We start from the raw sequence: 24,015 nt of genomic DNA on the forward strand, positions 1-24,015 counted from the left end.
GAGAATAAAAAGCAACGCTCTCTCTCGAAGCCTATGATCTATACATTTTTCTCCCCCTTTGGCAACAAGTTACCAAAAAGTTCCTAGAAAATGCATAGCACTAAATCGTCTCTTAGGCTTGGTCTTCAGGTGGTGGTGTCCGGATAACTCCAAGAACGAAGGCTTCAGTCAAAGTAGATGGAGCTGATGGAGTAGGTGCTGGAGCTGGTGGCACAGAAGTTGTAGCTGGTGCAGATGGCGTGGCTCTGGTGTCTGGAACAGGCACAACAACAGACCTCTGAGCTCTAGGCACTCTGGCAAATGCACCAGTGGTTGTCTTGCCCTTCCTCTCCTGCATATCATCTTGAAGTTGCTCCACAATAGACTGAATCTCAGTTACCTTCACATCCAAGTTGTAGAACTTTTGCTCCACGATTCTTTCTAAGCTCTCCTGGTTTTGAGTCAGGGTGGCCAGTCCCTTCTCAATCCTCAGAGTGGATGCAATCAAATAACCAAGTTGATCCTGCTTGCTCTTCAGGAGATACTGAGATGCTTCTTCAGTAGTTGGCATCCTTGCAACTTTTTCAGCTTTTGCCTTCTCCTTCTTGGCTTGTGCGTGCACAGAAGATGGTTCATCCTCATTCATAACCACAGTGTGTCCTCGAAGTCTGGATAGATAGGCATGTGCTCCTTGTCCAGCAGATATGTACCAGTGTCCATCTTGGAGTTGATCAGCTCCTGGATCTATGGGGCATACCCACAACTCCTCTTCTGATCTGCAGCTGTCCTCTTGATAGTTTCAACTATAAGGCTCATGACTTTGAACTTCTGTGGGACATCAAAGATATGAAGTAAGTTTATTGCATGGCCTCTGATCATCTTGTGATCACCTGACTTTGGCAAGAGAGTGTGCCTGAGGATCCAGTTGATGGTTGGCAAGCCTGACAGAAGGTAATGTACAGATCCAAACTTATGTGTCTCAAGAGCAGCATCTGGGATCTCCTTGTACATGTGTGCCATTGTGTTGTGATCCTTCTTCCTGTTGGCATAGACATCCAAGTCATCTTCACTCTCTTTTGGGCATTGATCAACTTCGCCCATTCAGCAACCGTGGACTGGTACCTCGTACCTTCAGACATCCAGACAATCCTTCCATCTAGGTAGAAATGAGCTGTGGAGTAGAACTGCACGATGAGCTCATCATTCCATTTTGGGAGCTTCTGAGCCACAAACTCATTTGAATCCACAAGCCTTGAAACTATCATGTACACCTGGATAGTGATCCTCATTCTTCTTGATGTAGTCCCAGTTGACCCATCTCATGTCACACACTATGGGCTTCTTGTCAAGCAAGATGGTCTCATAGAAGTCCTGTTGTTCCTTTGTATGGAACCTGTAGTCCACAGCAGTCCTCCTCCTGGTGGCATCTGGATCAGACTCTCTCCATAGCCTCAGATCTGAGTCCTTCTTGATCTTCATGTTCTCAACAACTGGATGAGCATCATTGTGATATGGGATTTTTGGCTTCAGCCTCCTCAAGACATGTGACTCATCATCTTCTTCTTCCATTTTAGCTTCAGGCACTGGGGCCTTGTTCTTTTCCTCAGCAGGGATGTTCCTGGTGCTCCTCTTCGGTTTTGGCTTTGGAGCTGGAGCTGCAGCCTTTGGAGCAGTTTTAGGCTTAGATGGATCTCCCAAGCACTCTGGCAGTGGTCTTCTTGACCCTCTCTTTCCTTTTCTTTTCTTCCACAACCTGCTCTTGGGGTGCAAATCCCAAAGTCTCTTGAGTGGATGCTCTGGCTTTAGACATTGGAGCTCTCTTGGCAGGAACCTTTTGCTTCATCCCTGGCTTGGTCGCAGCAGCTGTGCCATATTCCTTCTTCAGGACTTTCCTCTTTGAGGTGGTTTCTTCCTCGTCAACCACATAGTCCTCATCCTTTGACTCTGAGGTTCTTTTCTTGCTAGCCCTTGTGGCAGCCTTTGGCAGATTGCTGGGTGTGCTCCTGCTGCCATCATCTGAGCTGCTAGAGGGACTAGTGCCCTCACTCAAGGGAACCTGCTCCTCTGACTTGTTCTGACCGTCACTCTGATCTGACATGATGCAAATACTGACAGCAGACCCTGTGAATAGATTATAGATGAGGTAGAGTGGATGAGCATCACAAAGTACAGAGGTTTTGCAAAAGAATGAATTAAAAACTTAGTTTTAGTTTTCCACAGAAAGCATTTCGGATCTACCGATTTGCAAACTTGGTGATACCGAAGCAGCTTTTGGAACCTAAACTAGTGAAGTCGGTCAGACCGAGTCACAGTTCGGTGGCACTGAGACTGCTAGGGTTTCACAAAGTGCTGAACTCAGTCACACCGGTTTGCAATTCTCAGTCAGACCGAGAATCACATGTGCAATGGCCTGGGCCAAATCGGTGGAACCGATTTCATCAACCCGGTCGGTCCGAGACGGTTTTGGCGGAAACCTAACCCTAACTTTTCAATTCACGACTAAACTACGGAGTGTTTTGACTGGATAGAATGGTTTCAATCGTGGCAAGATACATGGCAAAGCAATGTGCTGGGGAATCGGAGATAGAACAACACAGTGATCAAGTTCATACCCTAGTTCGGCGGAGAACTTGCTACGGTGGCAACAGCGGGGTTGATTCTCATTGACGGCGGCGGAGACCAGCGGTAGGAGGCGGCTGGCGACGAGGAAGATGATCCGGAGACCCTGGAGGTAGAGCGGGCTAAGCGCGGGACGACGAGGTTCGGAAAGTTTTCCAAAATTTGACCCGTGGATATATATAGCCCGACCTTGTCGGTGTGACCGAGTGGAACAACTCGGTGGCACCGAGATTCATAACTGCAAGCAGTTACTGGAACTCGGTGTGACCGAAAGGTTCAAATCGGTTGCACCGAGGTAGAAAACCTAGATCGACTTAGTGATCTCGGTATGACCGAAATGGGTGGATCGGTCAGACCAAAACGCACAAAGAAGTTTTGGAAGTTTAAGTCTATGACGAATCGGGAACTCCGAGTGCTCCTCACACAGAGTGGTTCGAATCTGACTTGATCAAATTTTGTGATGCAACATGAATAGAGTTTGAGACGAGAAAAGCATAGATAGCTAGAGAAGGTTCTTAGGCATTCTTGTCCATCCACTTGGCCAAAAGAAAACCAATCAATCAAAACAACAAGTGGATGTCCTCGAATGAGTAAATTATGCAACCAACATGCTCACACAATAAAATGGCAAATGAAATATGTGGCAAAGCATGCACAAACAATTCTAGCATCTATCAAGCAATTGGCGATGACTAGGTCATCTATATATGAGTACATTGACTTAGGAGTCAAATGAGAACATTTGATCATAGGTCATACTCATCATTTAAGCACAAGTGGGGTTACCACTTTTACATAAAGTGTTGTTGTGTTCACACCATTAGAGTTGCTTTAACTCAATTGTTAGAGTAAAGCTCCCCCTAGATGTGAGATCCCCCCTAAGAGGGATGAACTAACCTTGGGTTTTGTCGATGATGACTTCATGTAGGTGTTGAAGATGTGGATGCTCTATGTTGATGTAGATCATTTGGAGCTATCCCTTGGACTGAATTGCACTTTCAATACCTACACGGGTTAGTCCCACAAGGAACAAACAAGGATATCCATAGACATAGAGTGATGCACACACAAGATGATGTCTATGAAAGCTTTAGATTACCTTGTCCCTTGTCTTACCAACAAGAGGATTTGTGACTCCTTGAAATAGTGCAAGATGTGGAAGTTGATTTGCACTTTTTCTTGCCAAAATGATAAGAGTGAAGTATATTGGCGGAGTCACCCTCAAGAACTCTCTAGTTCTTCTTCTTCGGGATCCACACCATCTTGATGGGAATCCTCGGAGTTGTATTTGTACTTCATGAAGTGGAACTTGATGTAGTCTTGGTGTGACGCCCCCGATTCGATCGTACACTAATCATACACGCAAACGTGTACGATGAAGATCAGGGACTCACGGGAAGATATCACAACACAACTCTACAAATAAAATAAGTCATACAAGCATCATATTACAAGCCAGGGGCCTCGAGGGCTCGAATACAAGAGCTCGATCATAGACGAGTCAGCGGAAGCAACAATATCTGAGTATAGACATAAGTTAAACAAGTTTGCCTTAAGAAGGCTAGCACAAACTGGGATACAGATCGAAAGAGGCGTAGGCCTCCTACCTGGGATCCTCCTAAACTACTCCTGGTTGCTGTCAGCGGGCTGCACGTAGTAGTAGGCACCTCCCGAGTAGTAGTAGTCGTCATCGGCAGTGGCGTCTGGTTCCTGGACTCCAACGTCTGGTCACAGCAAACGGGTATAGGAAAGGGGAAAAGGGGGAGAAAAGCAACCGTGAGTACTCATCCAAAGCACTCGCAAGCAAGGAGCTACACTACATATGTATGCATTGGTATCAAATGGATTAAGGGTATCATATGTGGACTGAACTGCAGAATGCCGGAATAAGAGGGGGATAACTAGTCCTATCGAAGACTAAGCTTCTGGTAACCTCCATCTTGCAGCAGAAGAAGAGAGTAGAAGGAAGTTCACCAAGTAGCATCGTGTAGCATAATCCTAACCGATGATCCTCCCCTCATCGCCCTGTGAGAGAGTGATCATCGGTTGTATCTGGCACTTGGAAGGGTGTGTTTTATTAAGTATCCAGTTCTAGTTGTCATAAGGTCAAGGTACAACTCCGGGTCATCCTTTTACCGAGGGACACGGCTATTCGAATAGATCAACTTCCCTGCAGGGGTGCACCACATTTCCCAACACGCTCGATCCCCTTTGTCCGGACACACTTTCCTAGGTCATGCCCGGCCTCGGAAGATCAACATGTCGCAGCCCTACCTAGGCACAACAAAGAGGTCAGCACGCTTGTCTAAATCCTATGGCGCAGGGGTCTGGGCCCATCGCCCGTTGCACACGTGCATGTTGCCAACGCGGCCGGTGAGCAGACCTAGCAACCTCCATTACAAAGGAAGTTGCGTTACGCGGTCCAACCCGGCGTGCGCCGCTCAGTCGCTGACGTCATGAAGGCTTCGGCTGATACCACGACGTCGAGTGCCCATAACTGTCCCCGCGTAGATGGTTAGTGCATATAGGCCAGTGGCTAGACTTAGATCAAATACCAAGATCTCATTAAACATGTTATCTTGAAATAACCGCGAACGCCGACCCGGGCCAGGCCCACCTCTCTCCTAGGTGGCACAACCTACCTTGTCGCTTCGCCACAAAGTAACAGTTGGGGGCCGTCGGGAACCCAGGCCCACCACTACGTGGGTGGAACCACCTGCCCCTTCAGCCCCCATCTCCGAACAATAACATAAGTATGTAACAGTATATAGTATATGTACCCGTGATCACCTCCTGAGTGATCATGGCCCGATAGTATAGCATGGCAGACGTACTAGAATGTAGGGCCACTGATGAAGTACTAGCAATCTATACTAAGCATGTAGGATTGCAGGTAAGGTATCAACAGTGGTAGCAACAATGACAGGCTATGCATCGAGATAGGATTAACGGAAAATAGTAATATGCTACACTACTCTAATGCAAGCAGTATAGAGAAGAGTAGGTGATATCTGGTGATCAAGGGGGGGGGGCTTGCCTGGAAGCTCTGTTGCACAAGAAGGGTCGTCGGTGACATAGTCGTACTCGGTGGCATCAGCGCCGGTCTCGGGTTCTACCGGGGAAGAAGAGGGGGGAAGAAATAGTAAATACGGAGCAAACAAAGCATCACAAAACATAACGAGGCAAAACGTGGTGCTAGTTATGCCCTAACACCGTAGGAGGTGATACCGGCGAAGGGGGGAAACATCCGGGAAAATATCCCCGGTGTTTCGCGTCTTCGGACAAATGAACCGGAGGGGGAAAGTTGTGTGTTTGCTATGCCAGGGATGCATGGCGGACGAACAGGTCGTGTATCCGAATTCGTCTCGTCGTTCTGAGCAACTTTCATGTACAAAGTTTTTCCATCCGAGCTACGGTTTATTTTATATTAATTTTTTAAGTTTTAATTCATTTTCTTAAATTATCAGATTATTTTAATTCGAAATAAATGTGAATTGCTAGGTGCACCCAGCTCTGGGTACACATAAGTGTACCAGAGGGGCTGACATGTGGGTCCAAGGGGTCCTAGTTGACTAGTCAAACTTTGACTGGTCAACAGGGGGTGGGCCCCCCTGTCATACACTGTTTTACTAACCTAACAGATTAAAAAGATTAATTAGGTTATTAGGTTAACTAACATAGGTTAATTAAGTTTATTAGCTAACTAAACAGGATTGATTAAGTTAATTATTTAGTTAATTAATTAATTAAATATTTTTATTATTTATTTTTTTTTATTTTTTTATCATTTTCGTTCTGGGCATGGGGCCCATCTGTCATAGGCCCCAGGGGCCATAGCGGATCGGGCGTGCAGGCGATGGGCTCTACGGGCGAGGCAACCCAAGCCAGTGGCGGGGTGCCGGCGCGGCATCGGCGGAGCAGAGAGCGATGACGCGCGGCCATGGGGCAGCAGCATCCACGGGCGTCGCTGGCGTGCTGGGCCGAGGCGTGGACAAGGGGGAGGCAGAGCGGTACGGCGGCGACGCGGGATAGGGGCGCGGCGATGCGACCGGGGTGCAGCCAGGCAGCGAAGGGCAGGCGGCGCTGAGAAGAGGAGGTGGGCAGGCGCGGGCGGAGGCGGAAGCCGGCGCAGGGCACGCGGACTGGCTGCGGAGGTGGGCAGCGGCAGGGGGTCACGGTGGCCGCGGTCGGACGGCGCACGAGCGAGGCGGCGAGCGGGATGGCGCGGGGCGCGTGGCCCAGGAGCGGTGCGGGGAAGGACGCGGCCAGACGGCTAGCACGCGCAGCGAGAAGAGACAGCGCGGCGAGGCGGCCGCGGTGCGGTGGGCGAGATGAGGCGCAGCGACAGGGCGCAGTGCGGGCTGGCGCGCGCAGGAAGCGACGGCAGCCTGAGCAGAAGCGGGGAGTGGCTGGAGCGAAGCGCGCGCGTGCGCGCGCGGCAAGCGGCGAGGCGGTAGGACGCGACCGGCGCGGGGCTATTTGCGAGCGATGTCGGGCAGCGGAGCCGAGTGCGGGGGAGAGGGCGTGGCCACGGCAGAGAGGAGGGAGTGTGTAACATCCTGGATGTGATTTACCCTATATGTACTTCAACTCTTGCCGTTTCCGGGCTTAAGTTATTTTATTTTCTCGGGTTTGGGCTTTTGTCTCCGTGTGTTGTTGTCATTGTCATGCATCTCATATCATGTCATCATGTGCATTGCATTTGCATACATGTTCATCTCATGCATTCGAGCATTTTCCCCGTTGTCCGTTTTGCATTCCGGCGCTCCGTTCAACTCCGGTGGTCATTTCTACCTTTCTTGCGGGTGTGGGGATTAAACATTTCCGGATTGGACCGAGACTTGCCAAGCGGCCTTGGTTTACTACCGGTAGACCGCCTGTCAAGTTTCGTACCATTTGGACTTCGTTGGATGCTCCAACGGTTAACCGAGGGACCGAAAAGGCCTCGTGTGTGTTGTAGCCCAACACCTCTCCAATTTGGCCCAAAACCCACCAAAAGCCTCTCCATCATCTAGAGCGTTCGATCACGATCGCGTGGCCGAAAACCGCACTCCATTTGGAACCACCTAGCTCCCTCTACCTATAAATATAGCCTCCTCCCTGAAATCCCGGGTCATTTCGCACCCTAACCTAGCCCCTTCCTCTCCGCGTGCCGGACAACGTCCGGGCCGCGCCGGACAACCGCACCGCCGCCACTCAGCGCCCGCCACGTGTCGCCGCCATCTCTCCCCTGCCGCCGACCCGCTCAGGCCCAGGGAGAGCCCCCGCGGCCCGAAGCTGCCCCGCGCCTGGCTCCCTCGCCCGCCGCCATCCGCCGCCTCCTCGCCGGCATTCGCCCGAACGGGCCGCCGCCTCCGCCCTACTCCGGCGCCTCCGCCTTGACCGGCCGCCGCTCCTCCGCCTCGGCTTCTGCCTCGCCTCGGCTTCCGCAGCCGCCGCCCGCCTCCGTCGCGGCCACACCGCTCCGGCGACGACCGCGTCCCCGCCGGCCGCCTCTTCCTCGCATCTCCGGCGAGTGCTTCAACTCCGGTGAACAGGAACTCCGGCGATGAACCTCGAAGTCTGCGCGTGAACAGTGCCAGATCCGGATCTAGATCTCGGTTGACTTTCTCCCGAAACCCTAGTTCATATTGTCATGTTCATCGTGTCATAACTTTGCATCCGTAGCTCTGTTTTGGGCATATAGCATATCAAAATGTTCATCTCAGAGAGTACATCATTTCATCTCATTGCATCATTTTTATTTGAGTTCATCTTGATGCCCGAAATGCTGTTAGAAGAGTGCTATTTGAGATAATTGTCAGATCTGCTGCTCCAATTAGATATTTGTCATTTTTGCCATGATTATTGTGTGCATGATATGCCCCTGAGCTCTTCATGAGTTTTGTTGTATGTTTTGCCATCTTTCCAGAGGTGCAACCCATGTATTTTTGTGATGTGTGTGGTGACTAGCACAAGCTTCCCAAGTGGAGCATTCGTTAACGCTGATTCCAGGGACTTAGCATTTCCACTAAGTCCTTGAGCTGTTTATCATATGCCATATGTTCATGTTGTTTCCTAGTGATCCGTGCCTCGTTTGAGGATGATCAGTAAGGATGTTTTGTTAATCTTGTGGTGCTCTATCCATCCATGTCTTTGTTTGCAATTATGGAGCACCCTAGCTTGAGTCAATCAAGTTCTACTTTTGTCATTTCGTGAATCTGGGCAGATTGTCTACTTGTTAGCAATTTTGCCGAGGATGTTGTAGTTGATCCGTGCATGCTATGTTTTTGTTCTTGCCATGTCTAGATTGCATTTTGTGTATTCTTGATGGGTCTATGCTTAGCTTGTCATGACTTGCTCTGTAGTGAGTGCATCGAGCTCATAAACATGCCTACTTGATATCTATTTTCAGCATGCTCCAGTTTTTCACCAAGTCTGAGAACTGATTATGTTTTTGCCATGTTCACATGCTTGCAATTGTATTTTCTGATCCCTTTTGGCTCAAGGTCACTAAGGGACTTTTGTTAAGCTCTTTGAGTAGCTCCATGCCATGCTTTACTTTGCCATGTTCAGGTCCTGTAGCATATAGTTTTCATGCTCCGAAGAGTGCTATCTGATCTGAAATTCCAGACAAGTGTTAATTTCACTAAGTCTGAAATCTGTTTGTCAAATGCATTTTTGCCATGCTTGTTTGAACCTGTTAATGGATGAATTGGCCGTAGCTCAGTGCTAGACTTTTGTTAAGCTTCATGAATGGATTCCTGCCATGTATTTTGATGCCATGTTTGGGTGCTGTAGCATGTCCATCTTGTTGCATTTAGATGGCTACTTGTTGTAAATCGCAGAACGTGGTCATATTTGAATTGCTTGCCATTTCCAAACCATAACTCCGATTCCGGCGTTCTTTATATCGTTTTCAAGCGATTTCATCTCATCTTTCCAGTGGCACACTTGGTTTTCCAAGTTGAGGCCAGGTTCTTGCATTCCCTGTCAAATCTTGCATATGCATCACTTATTGCATCCCGCATAGCATACCATCTTTGCATCATGTTGTTTGAGTTTGCACGTGGTTGATTGTGTCCTTGTTGCTTGTTTGTCTTGTTTGGGTAGAGCCGGGAGACGAATTCGCTAATGAGGAGCTCGTTGAGTTTGCTTTCGAGGATCCAGTCAACTCTGACAACTTTGCAGGCAAGATGATCATACCCTCGAAATCACTACTATCTTTGCTTTGCTAGATGCTCGCTCTTTTGCTATGCCTATGCTACGATACCTACCACTTGCTTATCATGCCTCCCAAATTGCCATGTCAAACCTCTAACCCACCATGTCCTAGCAAACCGTTGATTGGCTATGTTACCGCTTTGCTCAGCCCTTCTTATAGCGTTGATAGTTGCAGGTGAAGATTGGAGACTGTTCCTTGTTGGAACATTATTTACTTGTTGGGATATCATTATATTGCCATGTTATCTTAATGCATCTATATACTTGGTAAAGGGTGGAAGGCTCAGCCTCTCGCCTAGTGTTTTGTTCCACTCTTGCCGCCTTAGCTTCCGTCATATCGGTGTTATGTTCCCGGATTTTGCGTTCCTTACGCGGTTGGGTTATAATGGGAACCCCTTGATAGTTCGCCTTGATTAAAGCTTTTCCAGCAATGCCCAACCTTGGTTTTACCATTTGCCACCTAGCCTCTTTTCCCTTGGGTTTCCGGAGCCCGAGGGTCATCTTATTTAAACCCCCTCGGGCCAGTGATCCTCTGAGTGTTGGTCCAACCTAGAGCCCCTTGCAGCGCTACCTCGCAGAAACTTGAGAGATGGTTTTAGTTGTATGGATTGCTTATCCAATTGTGCCCTGAGAACGAGATATGTGCAGCTCCTATCGGGATTTGTCGGCACATTCGGGCGGTGTTGCTGGATTTGTTTTAACTTGTTGAAGTGTCTTGAAGAACCGAGATACCGAGTCTGATCGGAACGTCTCGGAAAGAGGTCTATTCCTTCGTTGACCGTGAGAGCTTGTCATGGGCTAAGTTGGGACTCCCCTGCAGGGATTTGAACTTTTGAAAGCCATGCCCGCGGTTATGGGCAGATGGGAATTTGTTAATGTCCGGTTGTAGATAACTTGAACCTTAACTTAATTAAAATGAATCAACCGTGTGAGTTACCGTGATGGTCTCTTCTCGGCGGAGTCCGGGAAGTGAACACGGTGTTGGAGTAATGCTTGCCGCAGGATGCCCTCTAGTTACTCGTTCGCGCTTTGCCTCCTCTTCTCGCTCTCTTTTGCGAACAGGATAGCCACCATATATGTTAGTCGCTTGCTTCAGCTCCACGTATTTACCTTGCCTTTCCTATAAGCTTAAATAGTATTGATCGCGAGGGTGCGAGATTGCTGAGTCCCTGTGGCTCACAGATTACTTCCAAACCAAATGCAGGGCCTGAGGTTTCCGCTCCAGATGACGCGCTTGAGCTCAAGTGGGAGTTCGACGAGGACTCTCAACGATATTACGTGTCTTTCCCTGATGATCAGTAGTGGTGCTCAGTTGGGGGTGATCGGGACCGTGTCGCATGTTGGGTTATCTTTTATTTTGGCGCCGTAGTCGGGCCATGAGTGTTTGAATGTTGTAATGCTATTTATGTACATTGATTGACGTGGCGAGTGTAAGCCAACTATGTTTCTCCCCTTTGATTATCTATATTACATGGGATGTTGTGATGATTGCCTAACTTGCGACATTGCTTTCAATGCGGTTATGCCTCTAAGTCGTGCCTCGACACATGGGAGATATAGCCGCATCGAGGGCGTTACAGAGTGGGAGCTCACAGAGGAGGAGTAGGGACCGGGGAAACGGGGGGGCGAGGAGGAGGACGGAGACGGTGCGATGGAGAGGAGTAGTCCGGCAAGGTGGAGGCGGCGGCGGCGCAGCGAGCTGGCATCGGGCGGCGAGCGGCGGCCGGTTTTCCCCCCTCCCGATCCAATCGGGACAGAGGGGGGAGGGAGATATTTCGGGGGGGAGTGGGTGTCGGTGGGGTTTGGGGTACTGGAGGACTGGGGGGTTATGGAGTGGGGGTGGGCCTTGGCCCAGTTGGGTAGGGCAGCTGGGCCGGAGCCCAGCGGGGGGTGCTTCCTCTTTTTTTGTCTTCTCTTTACTTTTTATTTATTTTCATTTTCTGTTTTATTTCTTTAGTTATTATTTGTTTTAATTTTAGTTTTTGTAGAGAAATTAATTTCAACACCTAAATTAGTATTTAGAAATACAACACTGTCACATTAATTTGGACAGCTAAATAAAATAGTTTAATATTTTAACAATTTGAAAAAGGTATTTAATTAAATGTTTTGCTGCTGTTTTATTTATTTTAGAGCCTTTAAACAGTTTATAAAAGTTTGATTTCACCACCAGAATTACTTATGCATTATTGGGCACAACCGGAACAATTTGGTTTTATTATTTGAAAACTTTTACTGTTTTCCTTTAATTAAATTTTGAAGTTGTTTCGGTTTTGAATTATCGAGAGTTTATCATCAGTAACCGAGGTGACGTGGCATCATTAGCGGGGGATCACTGTAGCTTAATTATCCAGGTGTCACAATTCTCCTCCACTACAAGAAATCTCGTCCCGAGAATTAGGAGGCATAAGGGGGGAGAAGATTCTAGTTACGAAATTCTAGCGAGTGTTCTCGGTTTTAGTTGCTCTCCTCGAAGTGGTCGATCCACAACGCTGATGTTTTCATACTTCGGACTGAGGTCATCAAGATGAAGTCGACATCCTTTCTTCAGGAACTCCTTCGTACTTACGAAAAGGATAAGGGGTAGCTTTGGAAGAACGGAATTCTACAAGGTGGCTACCTTGGTTTATAAGTTAGGGAATGTGGTAGAAAGTAACTCTCGAATGGAAACTTAAGACATTATCGAGAGCAAAGTAAGAAGGTACCATTAGAAGTTTCCAATGGGAAAGCAATCATTTGATGGCCTAATCAGAAGGTGAAAGAGGTTCAGAGCAACGAGAATAAGTATTGCGTCTGATACCAGAATAGATCACTAGGCAGGTGGTCCGTGAATTACACATGAAGTCAAGTGCGAGGAATAACTTTGACAATAGGGTGTACAGGAGAGTCAGGTTTCTATCCTGTGGAACTTTGGGTTATGGGCCCACCATGTGGGTTAAAAGTAGGAGGAGCAGTGACATCTTGCACGGTCATGATAGCAAGGCATGTCAGAGGGTAGCCTGTTAGTTATGTCGGCAACAACGTCGGTACCTAGGGTGAGGGACGAGGAGAACCATTTTCCTGCTCGTTGAATGAGGCGGGCCAATAGGCAAGGTTCTCGTCCATCGCTGGTTACCGGAATGTCATCAACAATGGTAACATGGTCTTGCTAACAGAATTGTACACTGAGGTGTTTACACAAGCGGGAGAATATTACTGCTTAGATCATATGGATCACAAGAAACGTTCAACCAACCAATGGAAAGGAAAATATGGTTATTAGATTAAACAGAACAATGGAAAGGAAAATGTGTTTAAACACATATTTCAAGGGTATATCCTTCCCAAGGTCAAGCAGAGCATGATATCCATGACACGATATAATTTAGAAAACTCTTTAGGTAAGGGGAGAGAAATTTCTTGACAGCGGTGTTCGGATAATTGAGCAGGAAACATTTAGCATTGGGCTTCAAATGTTCTTGTTGAAATTGGAGTACCATAGACATGCTTCAAGATAGCATTGACATGGTCATCAGGTGAAGATCAGAATTTGAAAACACAAAGGATCCATCAGAAATAACATGTAGAATAAGTATTACAATTTCCTCATGGAAGAATGGATAATCTTGCTGAAAAGGAATCTATGACAATAGGTCCTCCGGATAGGTGTATTACACCACCTTACCGGGGCATATAGGTACCAATGTTATAACTCCTGGAAATATGTTCCAACCATAATATCTGACCGAGATTCAGATCTGATTGGTGTCAGGATAACTCAGACTCAGGATGCCTGAGAAGAAAAGGTGCAACACAAAATGTCGAGATGACATTGTAAGACTCTCGGGAATTGAACTATGGAAGCGAGTCCCGAAACAAGAGTTCCTCATTAAATCAAGGAGAGGCGAGGAGGTGGCCGATTAACTCAGTGACAATTCATTGAGATTTTCAAAAGATGGATTTCCACACTTATGAGAACAAGGAGATAACATTTGTCATATCAAATGATATAATGATGTATGCTAGAGGAAAAACATACACAATTAAACATTGGCTGAAAGGTGCACCCGATATATGGGCTTATGTAATACGATCAATGTTAGAATGGTGTTTTGATAACCAATGGCCTAAGAATGTAATGTCGACCATTAACTTCAAAGCAATAGGGTTGCTAGAACTTTTGAATTTGCACCTCATAGTTCAATTGTCGGTTTTCCGGTTAGAAACAACACGGGGACCAAGGAATGAACGGAAATGGCAAGAAGTATCACTTGTACCAAGAATTCATAAGAGGTTAGGTAGTACTTGATATTATCGAGGTACCATGGTGTAATACTCGACGGAAGATCAAAGTAAAGGTTGGACTGGTGTAATGATGCACAGAAGACAAGTGCTTAAACTTGCCCGTGAAATGGGGTCAAGGAAGAACATATGGTCGAAACCATGATTGCAAAAGGCCGGATCCCAGATATAAGAACTTATACCAAGGGAAAATTTTAATTTAAGAGAAGCTTCCATGATAAGGTATACATCATTTCCATGGGCATGAACACAGGGTTCAAGGTCGACTCCCACTTGTTCAACGCATAACCTTTCATTCACCTCTCGTATTTTGAACATGACATTAGTTGTTGAAAGTTTTTACCTGGGACAATACCAGACAAGTATGATCCGTGAAATCTTTCGGGTTCACACAGATTAGGAAAGGCGTAGGTTCAACCCATTAGGGCATCTTAGGAGCATATACCACAATTTCAGGAATAAATAACACAAGCTTGATAGTAGAGCATGCTGGAGAAAGCAGAGGACACAATTTACCAATGGCATTATGTGACCGAGGAAAGGCTCACAAGATTATAGAATATGAAGGACGCTGTTGGATAAAATCCAATAAAGGATGAGGTGGTCCACAAAGGATCTGATGTTGTCGAATTTCGGGTTCCGGCAGACCCTTGAGGTTCGAACACTGGGGTGCGCGTGGAGATTTCGCCTTCTACCTACCTGCACCCCTCCGCCTCGCTAAGATCTAAGCTATGGAAAGAACAGCACAAGAGACACAGGGTTTATACTGGTTCGGGCCACCGTTGTGGTGTAATACCCTACTCCAGTGTGTGGTGTGGTGGATTTCCTCTTGGGCTGATGATGATGAGAAATACAAGGAAGAACAGCCTCGCGAGGGTCTGTTCTTGGCTGGGGGGATGAACTGCTAGGAGGAGTTCAGTCGCCCTTCTCTCTCTCTCTCTCTGTGATGCTACTCGATCCGATCCTAGCTAGTTTCTCTCTTGGCTTCTAGATTCTCCCTTCTTGATTGCCCCTCTACCCTGGGGGTGGCTAGTCCTATTTATAGGCAAAGGCCTTGGGCCTCTTCCCAAATATTGAGCGGGAAGGGCGCCAAAAATTGGCCATTTTGAAGGGGAAGATCTGGTACACTTATCCTGACTAAAGTTGGTCCTCGCCTGCCAAAGGCTCCGGTGGTCACGCTGGCTTGGGCTCCACAATGACTTCCTCCCTGCCGTTGGACTGGTCTTGGTCTCGTTGCACCGAAACGGGTGCCTTTGCTTGATGCTCTCGCCTGCACTTGCTCCCTTTGCACCAAAGAGGAAAGGAGGACACTGCGTGGCTGGCGCCCGCCTGGCGCCTTTGGTCGTCATGGCTTGCATCACGGGAACCTCGTGAGGTACCCCACCTTGATCTCTCCGCCTCCTTGCGAGCCAGCCTGATGAGGCCGTGCCTGAGGAAGTTCCGTGTCGTCCACCCCGCGAGGCTTGGCCCCTCGTGAGGGTCTTGGGTGTGTGTTGATGAAGATGGGCCATGCTGGGCCCCCCTTTGAGCCATGCCGCAGGCCGCAGGCAGGCAAGTCTGGGGACCCCCGTTCCCAGAATGCCGACAGTAGCCCCCAGGCCCAAGGCACGCCCGGACTTGGCCGTGCAGGGAGGCAAAAGGGAAAGAGCGAAGTGCCGCGGGCCATAACAGCCTGCGGCCTTGGGCGCTGCGTGGCGGTTGATTGGACGTGGGTGGCACTGTTCCCCCACGCCCCCTTATTTTGCGCCATGCTAGGCAGACTCGTAGCCGTACACAGCCGCTCCCCTTTCTGTTGCTCGAGCGCCCTCTGTCCTTCCTCCTCTTGAACTCCAGCTTCTATTTTCAACCCAATCTCGAACCATCCCCCCCTTCCCATCGCCATGGCTCCGATGAAGAAGGGAAGAGGAAAGAAACCCGTGCCTCCACCTTGCTCGCCGCCGTTGGCGGCCCCCGCCGAGGGCTTGGGCAAGGTCAGCTCGGCTCTGGCCACTATCTTCAACGAACACGGGAGGACGACGGCCTGGCCCGCGTCCCACTTCTCCATCGACAAGATAGACACCGAGGTCTAGTATTTTGCCGACGCCCTGTGGGCGGGTCTGGTTCCCCCTTTTCTGATTTCTTCAATGCCGTGCTTTCCCACTATCAGATCCACATGATGCATCTGGGTCCTGAATCCATCACCCTCCTTTCGGTCTTCGCCTTTGTTTGCGAGGCAATGATGGGCATCCTTCCTTTGGTTGCCTTGCTGCGCCACTTCTTCTCTCTGTGCCTTGTCGACCCTACCCAATGTTGGGCGTGCGTGAGCTTCATTGCCGCGTCTGAGACAGCGGCCTCAGGGATTGACTTCAGGCTCCCTCTGCCCGCAGCTGGGTTCCGCGAGCGGTGGCTGTATGTGGATGCAGGGGTGCCCAGCCCCCTGCTATCGGAGCCAACTTCGCCTGTTGTCCCCAATTCGGGCTGGGGCCAGGAGACGCTTGAGAGCCCCCGGCACGTCTTTGTCTGGCACCGCTTCGCGTTCTTGAGGTCGGTTGGCGTGACAGCGCCCAAGGTGGTGAAAGAGTTCCTGCTTCGCCGCATTGCTCCTCTCCAACGCCACTCCCGCCGGATGTGGGCCTTCAGCAGGCGTGATGATCGTATGAGGCTCTAGGAAGAGGACCTAACGCCTGAAGTGCTGAGGACAGTGCTCTTGATCCTGACTGGGGACCCCAACCCTGGCAGCATCCAGCAGGGAGGGGCCTTGCTGTACCTCTGCCAGAACAGGGGCGATTTTGTGAATCAGATGCCTATCTTTGATGAGTGGGGGCCGCACCCCGCCGGCCTCTGGGGGCCTCGCGAGAACCCAGTGATGGTGACTGCCCTTCCAGTCAGCCAAGGCGACTCTTCCTCGGGTGGCGGAGCAGGGAGGCGTGAGGCGCCAGAGGCCGAGGGGGCTCCCGGCGGGGTGACAGCGCCGGGCGATGCTCATGAGGGAGCAGCTCTTGGGGCCCGTGCCACTGAGGCTGAGGGCGGCAAGCAGCTGCCCTCAGCGCCTGCGGCTGAGGCCCCTGAGGCTCCAGCCGCTTCTCTTGGCGAGGCGACTGGCAGTGCACATCAGGCAGGCGCCCCTGACGCGGATCGCCTTGACGCTTCGTCCTCGTCCCAGGTTGATCCCTGCGCTCAACTCTTGGGCCGCTTCCGCGTGGACTTTGAGGCCCTCCGAAAGAGAAGGGAGGCCCTGGGCGATGATTACCCTTGTCGCCTGCTGAAGCGTAGGAAGTACTTTGCCACTGATGAGTAAGCCTTCTCCTTTTCCAGCTCCCGATCCTTTTGTTGCTTTTATTGATCCTTGCTCCGCAGGCCCCTTCCAGCCGAGCTCGCGGAGATGGCTGAGGTGTCGTCCCCCTTGGATTCGCCCCCTCTACCGTTCTCAAGTGCTCCGAGCAGCAGAGCCCTTGTGGTGAGGGCAATCGGAGAGGCGAACCGTCCCGAGGCGCATCGAGGCCCTGCGCACCTCGCGATCCTCCTTCGCGGGCCTTCTCGTGGCATAGCCAGCCTTTCATGGGCTTCTCGCTTGGTTGTGGACTGCGACTGGCTGAGGCGCTCCCTGCGCTCTTCATCTGGGGACGGGCTGGCTCCGGGCCGGGCTTCTGGCGTGGTGTACCCGGCCGTCGCGAGGGTGCCAGCCCCCAGCCCCCTGCCCGGAGGGGGAGTGCTGATCCGTGGCCCCCGGCGCTTGCTTGGGGCAGATGATGGTGTGGAAGACGTGCTCGAGCGCGCCCGGGAGCGTCGCGCTCTTCGCCAAGGATTCCTTCAAAGGGCGGCTGACGCGGTGAGCCTACTTGGTGAGGAGCTTTCTGATGAAGACGCGCGCCTTGAGGCCGAGGGCCTGCGCCTGGCTGCAGAGAGGCGCGAGCTGGAGGGCGCCATCGCCCATGCGCGCCATCAGCGCGATCTTGACGACGAAGAGGCCAAGGCATCGTCGGTGGCCTCTCGGGAGGCCCGATCTTGGGCTGCTGAGGAGGCCCAGGAAGCTGACCGGCGGCGAGAGGCGGCGGAGGAGCGGGCTCGGGAGCTCCTGGCCTGGTGCCACTCACTGGAGGAGCAAGTGGAGCCGCGCGAGGCAGCCCTCGCGTCGATGAAGGTGGCCTCTGGCGACCCAGCAGAGCTCCAGAAGCGTGAGGAGGCGCTGACGCTGGAAGCCACCGAACGTACCCGCGAGTACGAGCGTCTCGAGACGAGGGAGCGCTTGGTGACGCAGGCGGAGGATGATGTCGCTACACGGGAAGACCGTGTCCTGGAGGAGGTCGGACGTCGGGTGGCGATGGCGCGCTTGGACCTCGAGCGTGAGTCCGAGGAGAGGCTGGGGTTGACCCGGGCCGAGGCTGAAGGTAGGACTACTGCCTTGAGGGCCAAGCTGGAGGAAGCGATGCGGCGGGCCGATGCTCTTCGGGACACCCTTGAAGTAGCGCAAGGGGAGTCAACCACCTCCCAGGCCGAGGTGCTCCTTCTTCGCCATCGGGTGGAGGAGGCTGAAGCCGTCGCGCGCCAGAATGCGGACAAGATACGTCAGTGACGGATCCTGGAGCATGAGCACGGCCCCATGCTCACCACGCTCCGGGAGAGAGCCAACACAGCCTTGGGCAACATCTACGAGGCGGCTGTTGGCGAGCCGCACGCAGTCAACTACGCCAGCAACCTTCAGTTCTTCACCGACATGGTGACGCAGCTGGAGGCGCGGTCGGTCAGGGCCGATAGGTTGGTGGAGGGGGAGGAGCCGCTCCCTGCTCGGGCGCGCCTTTTCTCACGTCTTCAGCCATCTCCGGAACATGGATCCCCACTTCAATTTCGACGCCGCCATCGCCCCAGTCCCCCAGGCCGTCTGAGATGACCTGGCGCACTGGGTGGAAGACAATGTGGATGCTCTTGTCAGGGCCTTCGCTTCAGACGACGACGGCGTGATCGTGGCTGCCGACGAGGGCGGTGTGGTGAACGGCCCTGACGCCGCTGGCAGTGACGCAGACAGCGATGGCGAGTCCAGCGATGCCAGCAACGGTTCGGGTGGTGCTCCTGAGGACGCATTGGGGGATTTATCCGACTGATCATGCATCATTCCTATTTCCTTACCCTACATGAATAGAACTCAGGTTTTGGCCTGATGGCTGTGAGAGCATTTTGGGAGGGGGAGCCCCTCATGTAAAACTTGTGTTCATCGTATTAGTAGATGTTACATTGCACATGCGCCCACGCCAAGTGGTTGGCTAAGCGACGCGCTGGTTGGCTAGTTTACCTTTGTCCCATGCGGGCCCTGAGGTAGACTGTGGGAGGCTGTGGTGTCCCGAGTGTTTCCTGATTGAATTAGTAGGATCTGCAGTAAAAAAACCCTCCTGAGAGGACGCAGCGGCGGCAGTCTGGGCTGCGCGCAAGCTAGGACTGACCTGGCTCGCGAGGGGCTCACGAGGGGAGGCAGCTGAGGCGAAGTGGTAATCAAAACGCGAGAAATTGCTCGAACGAGACTAAGCACCCCTTCCCCGAACACACGCAAATCTCAAATTCGAATCCAACTTGAATCCAGCGGGGGAAAGTGACAACCAAAGGGAAAAGCAATGAAAGCAGACAAAAGGCCGCGTCCGGCACCTAATCTAGTCTTGGACGTCTTCTCACCAGCGCGGAGCTAAGTGCTGCCACTGGGCGTGGGAGGGAGCCCCAGGGCCTGAGGCTGGCACCCCTGAGACTCCGGGGCGTGTACAGCCCCACTCATTATTACGTGAGAGTGTCACGGGGCGGCGAGCTTCACAGGCACTGGGCCTTCTTCACAGGTATCGGCCTTGCTTCATATCGCCAGATTAGGGCCCCGCCTTGCGCCACACTCTAGTGCCATCAACGACGACCGGAAACCAGGACGCTGCCGATGGGGTAGAGCGGTCGCCAGCGGTTCCCCAGACGACCACGGGTCCTCCACCAGGGGCAGGCCCTGAGGCACCTCCCCAGCAGAGGGCCTACCTCCTGAGAACACCTTGCTCCGAACGCCGCGGTGGTGATGTCGGATCTCGGCCCCTCTCCTGCAGCCCCCTGCGCCCTCCTCCCGAGGGGTAGGAGACTGTGGGAGCAGGGCAGCTACTCGCTGTGGCGACCTGCACCTCCTGCGATCCATGATTAGCGTATGCCTGCTCGTGAGGAATTAGCGGTACCCGATAATCGTTGCCTCCAGCGTGGCCAGTGGGACCGTCCCGGGGCTCCTGGAAGGGCTCAGCTTCTGGCGCCTCATCCCCCCAGCTTGGGCTGAGGAGCGAGCCTTGTTCGCCCTTGTGAGGGTGTCCTTGGTCCATCATGAGGGGCACGTATTCTTCTGGCGCCGTCATCCCGAAGGCCACGCCGTAGTGCTCCGCGTGCCACGCAGTCCTGCTTGACGCACCCACCGTGGGGTGGTAGCGCAGCTGTCCACTGGGGCCGTGGGTCGCGTCGAGTCCTTCTTCTTCGCGGACCAGGAGCGGGGCCAGCGCCGCCGCCAGTCCGGTGCCAACAGCTTCGCCGGCGTTGGGGTAGCCTTGGAGCCCGTGGGCGCGAGCGGAGCCCCCGCGCGGGCCGCCCTGGGCTTGAGATGGGAGTTGGGTGCAGAAGGGGTGAGCCCCCGAGGCAGCGAAGCCCAGGAGCTCTGCCACCTGCTCCAGCAGCACGTCGCGGCCGCCCTCCAACAGCCTGCACTGCAACAGCTCTCAGGCCACCATGAGTGCGGCCCTCGAGTTCGCCTGCTCCCGGCGGGTGTACGGTGTCGTGGTCGCAGCGTGATTGGAGGCCCTTGCTGCCGACCGCGCCTGCCGCAGTGTGAGAGCTGTCGAAGCCTGTCCGCGTCGCCCGCGGCCCGCAGCGCCCTGCGGACTGCGAGCTGCCTGGGGCACGGGGTTGCCCGAGGCGAGCGGCTCTGCGCGGGCGGGCCACGCCGCCCATGGATCTGGGTTGCCCACCTGGTCGCCGGACATGGTGATGACGACGCGACGGGACACGAAGCGGTAGAAGGTGGATTCCGGCGCACCCCTACCTGGCGCGCCAAATGTCGGATTTCGGGTTCCGGTAGACCCTTGAGGTTTGAACACTGGGGTGCGCACGGAGATTTCGCCTTCTACCTACCTGCACCCCTCCGCCTCGCTAAGATCTAAGCTATGGAAAGAACAGCACAAGAGACACAGGGTTTATACTGGTTCGGGCCACCGTTGTGGTGTAATACCCTACTCCAGTGTGTGGTGTGGTGGATTGCCTCTTGGGCTGATGATGATGAGCAATACAAGGAAGAACAGCCTCACGAGGGTCTGTTCTTGGCTGGGGGGATGAACTGCTAGGAGGAGTTCAGTCGCCCTTCTCTCTCTCTCTCTCTGTGATGCTACTCGATCCGATCCTAGCTAGTTTCTCTCTTGGCTTCTAGATTCTCCCTTCTTGATTGCCCCTCTACCCTGGGGGTGGCTAGTCCTATTTATAGGCAAAGGCCCTGGGCCTCTTCCCAAATATTGAGCGGGAAGGGCGCCAACAATTGGCCATTTTGAAGGGGAACATCTGGTACACTTATCCTGACTAAAGTTGGTCCTCACCTGCCAAAGGCTCTGGTGGTCACGCTGGCTTGGGCTCCACAATGACTTCCTCCCTGCCGTTGGACTGGTCTTGGTCTCGTTGCACCGAAACGGGTGCGTTTGCTTGATGCTCTCGCCTGGGCTTGCTCCCTTTGCACCAAAGAGGAAAGGAGGACACTACGCGGCTGGCGCCCGCCTGGCGCCTTTGGTCATCATGGCTTGCGTCACGGGCACATCGCGAGGTACCCCGCCTTGATCTCTCCGCCTCCTCGCGAGCCAGCCTGATGAGGCCGTGCCTAAGGAAGTTCCGTGTCGTCCGCCCCGCGTTGCTTGGCCCCTCACGAGGGTCTTGGGTCTGTGTTGATGAAGATGGGCCGTGCTGGGCCCCCCTTTGAGCCACGCCGCAGGCCGCAGGCAGGCAATCTGGGGACCCCCGTTCCCAGAACACCGACAGATGTGAGCATCGGTACTCAAACAGAGGAAGAAGAAATGCAAGGAGATCAATTTATAGAAATAGCTGACTAACTCAAGTTCAAATGCAAAGGAATTATCAATTCCAAGACAAGGGATCAGAAGCAATGCTCTAATTATGGATGGATAAGTGGAATATCCTTAGGGGTATAATCGATGGCAAAATTTAATTGGTCAAGATCCAATTCCAGTTAAAAGAATGGCAACTCAGCCGCAAAGGTAATTTATAAGGATCAACGATGATTGCAGGCATTCGCAAACATATCGAATCAAATGCTCATTATGAAGATGTCAAAGGATGCTAATGAATATCGCTAGTCATATGGAATTAACCATATTGCAAGCAGGTAAGGAAGATGGGGAGCAATAGGCTATCGAGGATTTCAGAAGATCGAATAGCATTTCGATGAATTTTGTGAAACACATAAACAACTGGGGATGAACGGATACTCGGTAAGTGCAAGGAATATCCATAGGGGTATCCATGTGGCAATGAACTGCAAGGCAGTAGGCACGGGGTATTCTCGGAACAATAGAGAGAATTTTGGGGTATCTTGTGATAACAAGATCAACGGAGAATGATTGCACGAACGACAAGAGTATGACGTTATCCATAAGGATATGTCGGTGGTAGGAAAATGCGAAAGCAATGAGCACAAAGTTTTGGGAGAACATTGGGGAGTATCTTCGAAACCTTCTGGGGCAGCAGGCGATCATCTGTAATAAGGGCCTCTCAGGGTGGATGTGATCACAAGATCCTAATGTTAGATTTAGCAAAATCTTTAACCCGAAGAGAAGAGAGATTAGAATCTCAGAGTAAAGACGAGGAATAAAAAGTTCCTAATACCACCCAATGGCGACATGTGCCCGTAAGGCACACAGCCATGTTAGTAAAAAGTTTTGAAATGCCTAGACTCGACTTCGGCCAAGGAGTGTGGAAGGGGGATTCCTACAGGCAGTAGGCTCTGATACCAACTTGTGACACCCCTGATTCGATCGTACACTAATCATACACGTAAACGTGTACGATCAAGATCAGGGACTCACAGGAAGATATCACAACACAACTCTACAAATAAAATAAGTCATACAAGCATCATATTACAAGCCAGGGGCCTCGAGGGCTCGAGTACAAGAGCTCAATCATAGACGAGTCAGCGGAAGCAACAATATCTGAGTACAGACATAAGTTAAACAAGTTTGCCTTAAGAAGGCTAGCACAAACTGGGATACAGATCAAAAGAGGCACAGGCCTCCTGCCTGGGATCCTCCTAAACTACTCCTGGTCGCCGTCAGCGGGGTGCACGTAGTAGTAGGCACCTCCCGAGTAGTAGTAGTCGTCATCGACAGTGGCGTCTGGCTCCTGGACTCCAACGTCTGGTTGCAGCAAACGGGTATAGGAAAGGGGAAAAGGGGGAGAAAAGCAACCGTGAGTACTCATCCAAAGCACTCGCAAGCAAGAAGCTACACTACATATGTATGCATTGGTATCAAATGGATTAAGGGTATCATATATGGACTGAACTGCAGAATGCCGGAATAAGAGGGGGATAACTAGTCCTATCAAAGACTAATCTTCTGGTGACCTCCATCTTGCAGCAGAAGAAGAGAGTAGAAGGTAAGTTCACCAAGTAGCATTGTGTAGCATAATCCTAACCGATGATCCTCCCCTCGTCGCCCTGTGAGAGAGTGATCATCGGTTGTATCTGGCACTTGGAAGGGTGTGTTTTATTAAGTATCCGGTTCTAGTTGTCATAAGGTCAAGGTACAACTCCGGGTCATCCTTTTACCGAGGGACACGGCTATTCGAATAGATCAACTTCCCTGCAGGGGTGCACCACATTTCCCAACACGCTCGATCTCCTTTGTCCGGACACACTTTCCTGGGTCATGCCCGGCCCCGGAATATCAACACGTCGCAGCC

The sequence above is a fragment of the Triticum aestivum genome, chromosome 6A, assembly GCF_018294505.1.
Source record: "Triticum aestivum cultivar Chinese Spring chromosome 6A, IWGSC CS RefSeq v2.1, whole genome shotgun sequence".
In the NCBI taxonomy this organism is placed as follows: domain Eukaryota; kingdom Viridiplantae; phylum Streptophyta; class Magnoliopsida; order Poales; family Poaceae; genus Triticum; species Triticum aestivum.